The sequence below is a fragment of the Dipodomys merriami genome, unplaced genomic scaffold, assembly GCF_024711535.1.
Source record: "Dipodomys merriami isolate MVZ:Mamm:240054 unplaced genomic scaffold, mDipMer1.0.p SCAF_12, whole genome shotgun sequence".
In the NCBI taxonomy this organism is placed as follows: Eukaryota; Metazoa; Chordata; class Mammalia; order Rodentia; family Heteromyidae; genus Dipodomys; species Dipodomys merriami.
In genome coordinates this window covers 35,369,239-35,381,390 of record NW_027202493.1, presented here as the reverse complement: position 1 = coordinate 35,381,390, position 12,152 = coordinate 35,369,239, and the positions used below count along the sequence as shown (strand labels likewise).

Below are 12,152 nucleotides of genomic sequence, written 5' to 3'. Positions count from 1 at the left end.
TTTTTGAGATTATACTCTCTTCATGGACAATGAATATGGTACATTTTCTAGCAACTGCTTATATGTTTGTTGAATTAGAATGAATGTCAGAAAGTTAACATGATCAGAGATCTAAATTAATTTTCCCTTAATAAAACTTAAGGTCTTGCCTGTGTTTCTCAGAATATTGTAAGCACATTGAGTTTACTAAAGATGTATTCTTTATTACTATATGCTCTTACACAGAATAGACCTTGATACAATAAATTCTCAATAAAATACAACATGCCATTCTTAAGTTAAAAGCCAATTCAGTTTCTGCAAGTCTGAGAACTTACATATACAACTTGGCTTTATATATAGCAAACCCATAGTGACAGGAGCAGAAGAAGAGAGCTTAAAGGACAGCATGGTCACATGACTCAGCCCTAAGCAGTTCCTACAGCTTCTCAGCTCCTGCAGGGTGCTAACAAGCAATGAGAGGCAGAGGTAAAAGCAGTGTTGGATAGTAAATATTCTCAAGAATATTCTTGCTCTTCCTATCTTCTTCCTTTTCTGTTTGCCTTCCTTTCTTTTCCTCTCCTCCCTCTTTTTCCTCTTTTCCTTCCTTTTCCCCCTTCCTTTCTTTCCTTCTTAGACATATTTTAGAAATATAACTATGTCATTGAGGAAGCAGAAAGGACTTGAGAGTGGTCCCTGGGAGAGTTCCACCGAAGAGTGATAGAGGAAACAGCCTCATCACTGGCCTGGTGAAAGGCATCTTGCCAACTATCTCCTAAGGAGGTATAACACATTGGTAGGGGAGAACTTTTGTCAAGCCTATGGGACTTAATGTTTCTTTAATCGGTTAAAAGTTTAATTGCAAGTTATTTTTGAAAATAAGTCTTTTGGAAATATATCCAGCCCTTTACAGTGGCAATTCGTTGCCTACTTATGCTTTGGTGTCCACATCATCCTCATCCCCCCCCCAAGGAATATTAATCTCAAAAATGAATTGTGGCTAATTATCCAGGAAGGAAAAAATTAGATACTGTTTAGAAAGTTGTTAGTAGTTACCTAATGCTCCTACTTCTAGGAAGAGTGAGTTTCCTTAAAAGAAAAAAAAAAGTGCAGGTATTCTGAGTTCATCAAGACAATGGATAGAAGAATGAGAAAACATCTTCTATTTAGGATAGTTTTGAATTGTGATGGCAGCAAAAAAAAATATTTCACCTGCATTGTTATCAAGTTGTATTTCACACCGACTAAACTTAAACTAGCTTCAACCTATTTGAGCACTAATCTCAACTATAGAGTTGAGAAAGTCTTCACAAACTTCAAGCTTTTCAGTTTTGTGGTAGAGTAGACTTACTTATCGTTGCAATTATTACGTTGTCATTACAAAGCCTGTCCTTATTTATGATTACCAAAGCCAAGATGTATCTTCCTACAATCTAGATGTATCTTCCTACAATATTGTCCCATTTCTACAGAGGTGCCCACAAGAGTAATTCCAGTATTCAGACTTGGGACTTCTACAATATTATTTACTTTATTAGGTTGTCCCCCAAAGCAATATAAAGCTTGTAGTTGAAATCATTTTTATGGTGGTTTTTAAATGTTTATGGGATTTTTATGGATCTTTATAATGGTTCATTTTGAGTCAGCTTGGCTAGAATATGATACTAAGTTTCTGGTTCAAATATCATTAGAAGTGCTGCCATGATAGAACAGATATTTAAATCGACAATTACTGAAGAAAACATACTGCCCTCCATGGTGTAGGCGGATTTAACTGATCAGTTGAAGACCATGAAGGAAAGGAGATTCCAAGAAAAGGAAGAAATTCTGCTTCCAGATCACTTTTATTCACTAAAGTACACACTGCCCAGCGGATTCTAGACTAGTCAGCCTCCACAAGCACTTTAAAACACACACACACACACACACACACACACACACACACTTCCATAAAATACATTATCCTATCTGTTTTTCCTCTTTCTCTCTTTCTTCCCCTGCCTCTCTCCCTCCCTGCTCTCTCCACATACACATCTACTGCCTCTGTTTCTCTTGCAACCCTTGACTAGTACATTCGCATAACCTTTTCCAAATTATTTTCACTCAGACTTTAATAACTCAGCAATATTCCAAAAATTATTCATCCATCTTCATCAAGCCATTGCCCAAAAAAAGCAACCTTCATTTTTTTCTGGAATGCAAGGCTAAAACAATTAGCGTAAATACCAGTATGTTGACACAAAATAAACTCAAGATCAAGTTTGATAGACTTTTAAAAACAAATACTGAGTGGTATGACTACAACCTGGAAATCTCTCTTCCCATCTTACCTCAAGCTTCGGCGATCACTAAGGCAACCTGACTAAATGTGGTCACTATGACAACGATGCCAAGGAGTCAGGGAGAAAGACACAATCATTTCACAGCTGCTCTTCTAAGGCATGAATCCAATACCAAAGCCCTGTGCTTGCACAGAGACAGGCAGAACCTGACCCGCCCCACATCTGTAGTACCTAGCCCTACCTAAGGGTATCTATATATTCTCTCAGGATAGTTTGTTCTGTTCAGGGATATAGATATTATAGATATATAAATATCTAAACATATCTATATCTACATATATATAGAGAGAGAGATTCAAAGGAAAAAAGACAGCAACCCCATTTTCCTATGACTTCAGGTAATGCCAACCCTCTTAGCAAAATTAATATTCAACTGCTTTAAATTAATTAACTCCCTAAGGGTAATCAAATGCACAGGAGTAGAGGATCACGCTATCAGAGCATTAAATCACACCCACAATTCATATAGGCACATCCTGAGCATTTGAGAATTCAAGATAAAGCGTTTCTGAGAAAGAGGGACATCAGGATCCATTTTAAGTTGTTGATTTATTTTGTCACCCAGATGTTGTACAGAGATACCTTTGATAGATCCACTGGTCAGGGCTTTCGTTTGTAGCCTTCTGACTTTCTTTTTGGATGGCAGTACTAGGGTTTGAACACAGGCCCTTCCATCTGCCAGGAAAGCACTCTTTCATTTGAACTGTGCCCTCAGCCCATATTTTGCTCTAGTTGTTTTTCAGTTAGAGTCTCATTTTTTTTGCCAAGGGACCAACCTTTCATCACCACCCTCCTCCTGTATCCTCCCACATAGCTGGAACCATAGGCATGCATCACCATCTCTGGTTTATGGAGGGGGAGATTTAGTAACTCTTTGTCCATATTTGGCTTTCAACCATGACACTCCTGATCTTTGCTTTCTGAGTAGCTGAGATTAAAGTTATAAGCAATCACATTCTAGCTTATAATTCTAAATAAGCAAGCAACTGGTCCTTCGGATTCATTCATTGTTGAGATTCATTCCTGGATTTCTTTTACTTTTTTCTTAAATTGAATTTGATATATACCTGAATAACTGCCCCTCTGTCCCCACCCAGGGATGTGTGTGTGTGTGTGTGTGTGTGTGTGTGTGTGAGAGAGAGAGAGAGAGAGAGAGAGAGAGAGAGAGAGAGAGAGACAGACAGACAGACAGACAGACAGACAGACAGACAGACAGACAGACAGTCAGATAGACAGACAGAGACAGGTATAGGTATACAGATGTACTTCACAGGCAACATTAGGCATGTTGCTTATCACCATGGAACTACCAATGTAAGTAAGTAGACTGCCTTTAATACACACAAATGTACATATAAGTAATATATGATCAAGGTAACTTTTCTAATACTACCTATGGGTCAGTTTCCAGCACAGAGCAGTGGGTCTCTAACCTCTAACCACACCAGTCCTCATCCTGATCTAATGATTTCAAGAGCCAGTAACTTCAGATATATTACTTCACACAGTGACTTCCCTATTGTTCATAAAACTAAAACCTAAAGACTGGCGAAGTAAAGTTTGGACTGAGGATGTGGCTTGCCTAGCATTTGTGAAGCCCTGGGTCCTAGCCCTCAATATCACACAATAAAAAGTAAGGTTATTTACTAAAATCACACAATCACTAAAGGTCAGAAGTGAGTACAGAATCTGGAGTCTTTGATTTCCAGTGTGTTACAATTATCATAACACAAGCATTGCCTGACTTGTAAATGCCACAGGAGAATATTGTGGAAAGAAGACTCTACAGAAAAGTTTTCCTGGCTTTAAAGTACAATGAGTAGATCGTTCTCTATCTATTCTGTTGGAAACAGTAATTCTTATGATGGAGACCAGGAACTTGCTAGATACAAGCTACATGACAACAAGCTCTAAAGTGGACACATTACAGAAGCAAAGCACAAACTCCCAAACTCAGGGCAAACTGAGGGCTATCATTTTTATAATCTGCAGAAACATATTGTACCAATATATATGAAACTTTCTGCCCCTGTACATGTGAGTCTAAATGGTGGCAGAGAAAGGAAGAGAAGAGAAGGACGATAAATATAATCCTAGCATTTAGAAGACAAATTAGCAAACTGGCATGGTGACCCTATTAGCCAGGGAAGGACATCAATTCCATCATTGGTTCCTCAGAGTTTACCTGCCGCTCTAGAAGAACGTCATAGAGCACATGCTTATGAATCTAAGCCATTGATGATAGTGGTCATTTCACAGTCTTGAACCCAGTTATTGTCACAATTCATAAATAGTCCTATCTCAAATAACCCCACCATAGCAAACCCACATCTACCTTCTAACTTTGGAAAGAAAGGTCTCCACTGTATTGGGGATGACCTTGTCCCCGAAGAGGTCATCGAAAGAAATAACTTCAGTTTGGAGATAGTAGACCTCCCCCCACCCAGCTCTGCCCTTGTGAAGCAGCCAGCGGCCAGCAACCAAATGTCATAGCGAGTGATGCTTAGATAGAAACGTGGCTGAAGGATACAGCTACGAGGCAAGAAGAAACGTGGGGGCACAGGTGGTGATCCTCAGGAAAGCTGGGAGGTCATGCCATGAAGGGCAAGGCTCCAGATACGAGCAAGTTTTCCCTTACCTCCTTTGGTTTAACACTTTTAACTAATGAGGTAACAGACAAATGATTATAATTTGCCATAGAATTCTCATCAGACTAAGGAGCTGAAGCGGTAAAGTGACGCACTCTTTGCCTCTCAGAATAAATCACAGAGAATTGAGGATGCTATTTTGTATATGGAATTTTAAAATGTCACGATGATTTTAATTAGCATGCCATATTTGGGTGGGCTAGGTTGTTTTCTCTTGTCAGATGAAGCTTTACATCTGGTAGTGGTTGGAACGATGATGGTTTTTTAAACTCTTGAGATGTTTTACCTAAGAGTTGGAGAAACACAGTGTCAGTGAACATATTAAAGGTGTAACACGAAGATAATCATACTAGAGGCACAGGGAAGAGACAAATTCCAAGAAAAAAAAAGGGGAAACGTCTCTTTTACAAATTGGAAAGCTGCATCATGGTTTTTGTTGATTGTTTCTGGTGGTGGTGGTGTTTGTTGTTGTTTTGTTGTTTTCTTAAGATGACAGCATATCTCAGGACCTCAGCTGAAAGCAAAGAAAATCAGAAAACACAGTTGTCTGCATCCATGCTCCCTAGCACAGTTTGGTTGTGAAGGGACCTCTTCTTCTCCTGATAATGTCCAGGAGCCTTTTACCTCTGTCTGGCTTCTCAACTACTGGGTCAGATGGTACACAGTCCCTGCAAACAGAAGGAGCAAGATGATAATATGGAAGAAGCCATACCTCTCCTTCATGGGATTCAACAAAAGTCACTATTGGATCACTCAACACAGGGTACTACACACAGTAAACCCTCATTACAGATGAGCTAAACTGCTAAGAATTAGCTGGACACCAGTGGCTCACACCTGCAATCCTAGCTACTTAGGAGGCTAAGGTCTGAGGATTGCAGTTCAAAGCCAGCCAGAGCAGTCAAAATCTGTGACATTCATCTCCAAGAAAGTACTCAAAAAAAACAAAACAAAACAACCAGAACTGAAGCTGTGGATCAAATGGTAGAACCCTAGCTTTGAGCAGGAAAGCTCAGGGACAGTGGCTCAGGCCATGTGTTCTAGCCCTAAGATCAGCACCAGAAGAAAGAAAACAGAAAAAAATTAATAAGCTCCACATTCCCCTAGCTGCATATTGCAATTTATTTTGGCATCAATTTCTAATAGCCATATTTGTATGCCAAAGTATGCAACATTTGGAGATACAAAGGGAAAAGTAGCAATTCTCTGTGATTTAGCAAATAAACCACTACTATATAAATACTAAATAGTTTCAAAGCTAAAATAAGTCTGGAATCACTGAAAGATGCACATTTTCTAATTAATGTTTCATTTATGACATAAAAGTCAACTCTAAAAATTAATTACCTGAAATTAAAATACACACAGAGAGCTTGTAAAGGGCACTTCAATAAGCAAACCTTGCGCATCCATTGTTTCTCCTAGCTCCTGTGGAAAATGTCCTTTTATAAGACACCATTGATAAATCTTCCTACTTGTACTAAATTACTCTCTGTCTAGTAAAATTCCAAAAAGATTTCTTTTTTGTGATAAAGAATTTTGATTTGCACCCAAACAACTAGTCTACAATCTATATAATACAATAAACTGGGGAATTTTTTTATTGTGAAAATACTGTACAGAGGGGTTACAATTACATGGGCAAGATAATGAGTACATTTCTTATCAAGCATTGCAGCCTCCTCCTTTGTTTCCCCTTCCCATCCCTTTCCATCCTCTCCCCACCTCCCTCTCACCTTGTCAATGGGGCAATATCAAGCTGGGGAATTTTTTTTTAGAAGCTTTGCTCCATTTAAGGATATTTCAGGGAACCCTACTGCACTGTTGGTGGGAGTGTAAACTTGTTCAACCACTTTGGAAAGCAGTATGGAGGTTCCTCAAAAGACTCCACATAAAGCTCCTCTACGACCCAGCAATCCCACTTTTGGGCATTTACCCAAACAATCACAAACAAAGCCATACTAAGGCTACCAGCACAACTATGTTTACTGCAGCACTATTTACCATAGCTAAGATATGGAACCAACCCAGATGCCCCTCAGTAGATGAATGGATCAAGAAAATGTGGTATATATACACAATGCCTCCATCAGAAAGAATGGCATTGTCCCATTTGTTAGGAAATGGAAAGACTTGGAAAAAAATATGTGTCCCCGCTGTGTCCCCTTTGTGTCCCGCTGTCCCCCGCTGTTTCCCCGCTTTGTCCCGCTTTGTCCCGCTGTGACCTGCTGTGTCCCTGCTGTCCTCCGCTGTGTCCCACTGTGTCCCCGCTGTCCCATGGAGTGTTCCCACTGTGTCCCCGCTGTGTCTCGCTGTGTCCTGCTGTGTCCCGCTGTGTCCTCGCTGTGTCCTCCGCTGTGTCCCCGCTGTGTCCCGCAGTGTCACCCTGTGTCCTGCTGTGTCCCCACTGTGTCCCCGCTGTGTCCCCGCTTTGATCCGCTGTGTCCCCCGCTGTGTCACCCACTGTGTCCCCCGCTGTGTCCCGCTGTGTCCCCGCTGTGTCCCCTCTGTGTCCCGCTGTTTCCCCGCTGTCCCCCGCTGTTTCCCCGCTTTGTCCCGCTTTGTCCCGCTGTGACCTGCTGTGTCCCTGCTGTCCCCCGCTTTGTCCCACTGTGTCCCCGCTGTCCCATGGAGTGTTCCCGCTGTGTCTCGCTGTGTCCTGCTGTGTCCCGCTGTGTCCTTGCTGTGTCCTCCGCTGTGTCCCCGCTGTGTCCCGCAGTGTCACCCTGTGTCCTGCTGTGTCCACACTGTGTCCCCGCTGTGTCCCCGCTTTGATCCGCTGTGTCCCCCGCTGTGTCACCCACTGTGTCCCCCGCTGTGTCACCCACTGTGTCCCCGCTGTGTCCCGCTGTGTCCCCCGTTGTTTCCCGCTGTGACCCCCGCTGTTTCCCCCGCTGTGTCCCGCTGTGTATCAAGCCAGGCCCAAAGAAACATACTTCCCATCGTTTCCCTTATTTGCAATAAGTAGTACATTTGTAAGATGGGCAGAAAAGGCCAAAAGCTATGTACTTATGACCATATAAGATGATGTTAAGTGAAATGAACCCCAAGATAGGGACACAAATATCTTTTTTCTTTCTTGCTGTTGTTTCTAACGTACTTATAATGTACCATGTGATTTTTTTTCTTTGTATGTTCCTCCGCCATGGCAGAATCCCACGGTATTTGATGTTGGTGCCTTGTATCTTGTTTATACACTTCTCTAATTAGGGGAGGGGAAGGGAAAAAACAAAATGCTTAAATAAGGATACAGATTGACCCATTGTAACAGTGAGATGTACAAAACACTATGTTGAAGATCAACTTTACAACTTCGGCAGGGGGCGGGGGTAGAGTGGGGGGGAAGGTGGCTGTGGAGGTGGGAGGGAAGGGATGGTAGGGGGAAAACAGGGGAGGAGGTAACAATGCTCAGTAGGAATTGTACTCATTACCTTGTTCATGTAACTGTAACCCCTCTGTATAGCATGTTTTGCAATAAAAATGTACCAAAAAAGAATATTTCAATAATCTCCACTGGGAGGAGAGTTTAAGTGTACTGATTGTTGTGGCAAAGAGAGACTAGGAATTTTAAAAAAAAACAACTTCTATATGGGATGATAAGATTTCTGGTATTGGATATTTGCTCTGTGTATGTGTATGTGTGTGTGTGTGTGTGTGTGTGTGTGTGTGTGTGTGTGTGTGATTTTCTTTTTCTGTCCACTCAATGATGAGTAGTCATGCTCATTCCATAAACTGATTATTATAAATACCTCAATAAAAAAGATCAGTACACAGGAAGCTCTGCAGGAAGCTAAATTTGACTCTTTTGGACATAGACCCAGATCTTAAGGATCTTCCATGTGACCAAACTCATTTACATTCTCACTAGTGTGTAACAGGTTTCCTTTGTAATCTAGCATCCTATTGTTTTCTTTTCTCTAATGATAGCCACTCCAACTGGGAAAAGAAGAAATCTCAATATAGTTTGGCTCTGAATCAACTTTTCATAATCTTTTCATGCAGTCTTATGTATCTCTTTTGAGTATTTTTGTTCTCTGTTGTATATAGATACTGCATTCATGTATGATAACATGTATATGTATATATAGAAGGTATGTATATATGCATATGCACATATACAATGTGTCTATATTAAAAGTCTCTTTACATTTGCCGATCTATTATTCTCTAATTTCTGAGACATTCTGAATCTCAGCAAATGTATTAGCTACAGTCCACAAACAACTGATTTCATGAAGAGAAGAGTCCTTTTGCTTGTAAAAAAAACAAAGATTCCAATGTTAGGGCACAGAATATACTTTATAAATTATAAAACCTTACAAAATAAAACCCACATTTCTTGCTATTTAGTTCCATAATGGTTTTGATCATAACTAATTTTGTCACAAATAGAGCTAAATTATAATATTTAGGGAGGAAGGTGATTGTATATATAATTTATATAGTATATATACATGTTCACATATCCTTATATATGTAATATGTAAGGTACACGCATGCACACACACACACACAGAGCTCTTTTACTACATAAGATGAGATCCTTTATACATAATTGTGAAACACTTTAAAATAATAAAACTTGGAAATATTGTCATTTTAAAATGGGGACATGGCTTAAGTGGTACACCACCATTCTCGCACCAAAAAAAAAAGAGCCAAGTGTAAGGGCAAGGTCCTGAATTCCAGCCCACTCGGGACACAAAGATCCATCAATAAACAAAAATACTGGCAGAACTTCTTCCATGTACAATATTGGATAGTAATGATGCATTATAATTTATCTAACCAATGTGCAATTGGTGGGTATTTATATTTCTAAACTTTTACTCTTGAAAAGAATCGTAAGATGAATAATTCAGTGTGAATATCATTTTTAACTGTGTGATTTTCGTCTCAGTTAAAATTCCCAAAGGGAGATTACTGATTCAACTTATAATTTTAGAAATCATTGACAAGTTGTTCATTGACAGTTCAAATATACATGAATATCATAAGGCACATCTTAGCAAGCTGGGCATGGACTACCATTTGTAATTCTAGCTACTCAGGTGGTTACAATCAGGAGGATTGTGGCTCAAGGTCAATGTAGGCAAAAGTTCGTGAATTCTCCCATCTCACTAGAAAAAGCTAGGCATGGTGGTACACACCTGTCATGCAGAGGAAAGTATAAATAGGAAAGTTGTGATCCAGGAAAAATGTGAAACTCTTATCTCAAAAAAAAATAACCAAAGCAAAATGTGGTTGGTGTTTGGTCCAAGTGCCTAGCCAGTGAAGGGACATGAGTTCAAATCCCATTCACACCTACTCCCAAAATAGCTTAGATTATCAGCAGCAGAACTTTCCCAATGTTACATATACTAGTTTGAATCTAGGAACTGCTTGTTCCAATACTTTGCTCTTTAGTTCACTGGTATTTCTCAACAATCTTTCATCCATATAAAGAGTAGAAAATCTTTTCTCCACTATGCATTTTTTTTTCAATCATTGGCTTTTGTTGTTTGGGTTTCTTGCTATATAGAAGTATCTGATTTTTATATGGTCAAAATGAAGCTTCTTGACTTTAAATCAAGTACACACTGTTTTCACATAGAAATTTTCTCATTTAAAGAAAGCATCCTATGTTTCTTCCTGCATCTCTTATCCTCCTATTCCTTTGCATGTACAACTTTCAAGAATGGTTTCCATGTTTTGTTCTGAAAGGGTACAAAGCACAGGGCTGAATGATGGTATGTGACAAGAAGAGTATCTACTGCCATCATAAAATATAAAATACAGCAGAGGAGGAATAAATAAGGTGCAATGAACTTCATGATAAATAGAGTTCAGGATTTTATGAGAACACAGAACAGATGGATGTAATCAAGTTCAGGGGAGGGTTAAATTGAAAAAGAAAACCTTCCCAAGGAAGTGACATTTGAAGAGAGGAAGGAAAGAAATTCCCCGGTCACTAGGTTATTAAAGGTGGGAAACAAGAGGGAGGCAGGAAGAAAGAGGTCTGGGAGGGGCTCCCTTGTAGAGAGAGGGTTATGGTTTTTTGGGAGAGAATCTTGAAAGCTCACCATGGCACCTGAACATTTTTCTGAAAGCAATGGGAAATAATAGAAATGGGGGGGGGCGGGGAATCACCATTCAGATGTAATATTGGCTCAGCACCCTTAGTGAGGGTAAAGACTCACTACAATGCAGAGCTGGTTTGTTCAAATCACAACACACTAGACACTAATGGAATGAGTTGTATGCATAAGTTGGCGTCTACAATTATTTTCTTAACCCCTCCTGACATTTCCATCTATCATTTCTGTTTCTTTCCATGTCCCATTGGATGTAGGGATAAAGCTCCATTGAGGAATCCTGGTTTGTTTTCACCACATATCTCATTCCACCCTTTCAATAACCATTGGGTGAGTGGGTCTCTTCGCCTACCTCTCACCTGACAGGCATAGCAACTGTTTTCACTAACAGAGTTGCATGTCATGTGTTACTTACACAATGAGGATATAACTTTCACTCCAAAACACTGGTTCTATCAGAAAAAAATGGTTGTCCCATTTTCAAACCTTTCCATAGCAACCAGTTGATGACAACTCAATATCAAATAACACGTTAGCAAAGACACAATCAATCATTAACTCTCTTGGCAGTACAGCCCTGGATGTCACAACAGACTTGTATGTGGAGTTGGTCATTTGGACACTGGTGAGAGGAAAGCTGAACCCAGTCATGGTTGCCTCCTTAGATTTCACTGAATCACCATGCCTGAGAGTTATCTCTATGGCTCCTAGGATGATGACTTGGACATTCATAATCCAGACAGTCTTCAGTACAAAATGGTTCATCCCACCACAACTGCCATTTAGCCACCAGATGACAAGAGCAAAGCACAGATCCTCTATTGGGTGCCATGTTGCTCAGCTGGGATGTTCAGTAGGTTAGGCTAGTCAATGTGAGACTTACAATGCACACGTTAGAACATTCCTCATCTGTTGAGGAGAACCCACATAGGTAAAAGAAGATGCAAAGAGTTGTACAGATGAGTAGTGATAATAGTTGCACAATGACGTGATGTCTTCAAGGTGAGTGAGATGCTGAAATTTCATTTCACAGGTCTTTTTAAGGATTAAAAATTCTTAAAGATTTAAAAAGGTAAAAGTAACAAAGCAACATGAAATTTGACATACTG

The 12,152-nt window shown here is 40.0% G+C and overlaps 1 protein-coding gene across 4 annotated transcripts in view; it reads right to left on the bottom strand.

Annotated features, from left to right (window-relative positions):
- Marchf1 (membrane associated ring-CH-type finger 1) overlaps positions 1 to 12,152 on the bottom strand; it is a 508,963-nt gene that overhangs the window by 377,861 nt on the left and 118,950 nt on the right. The window lies entirely within an intron of this gene.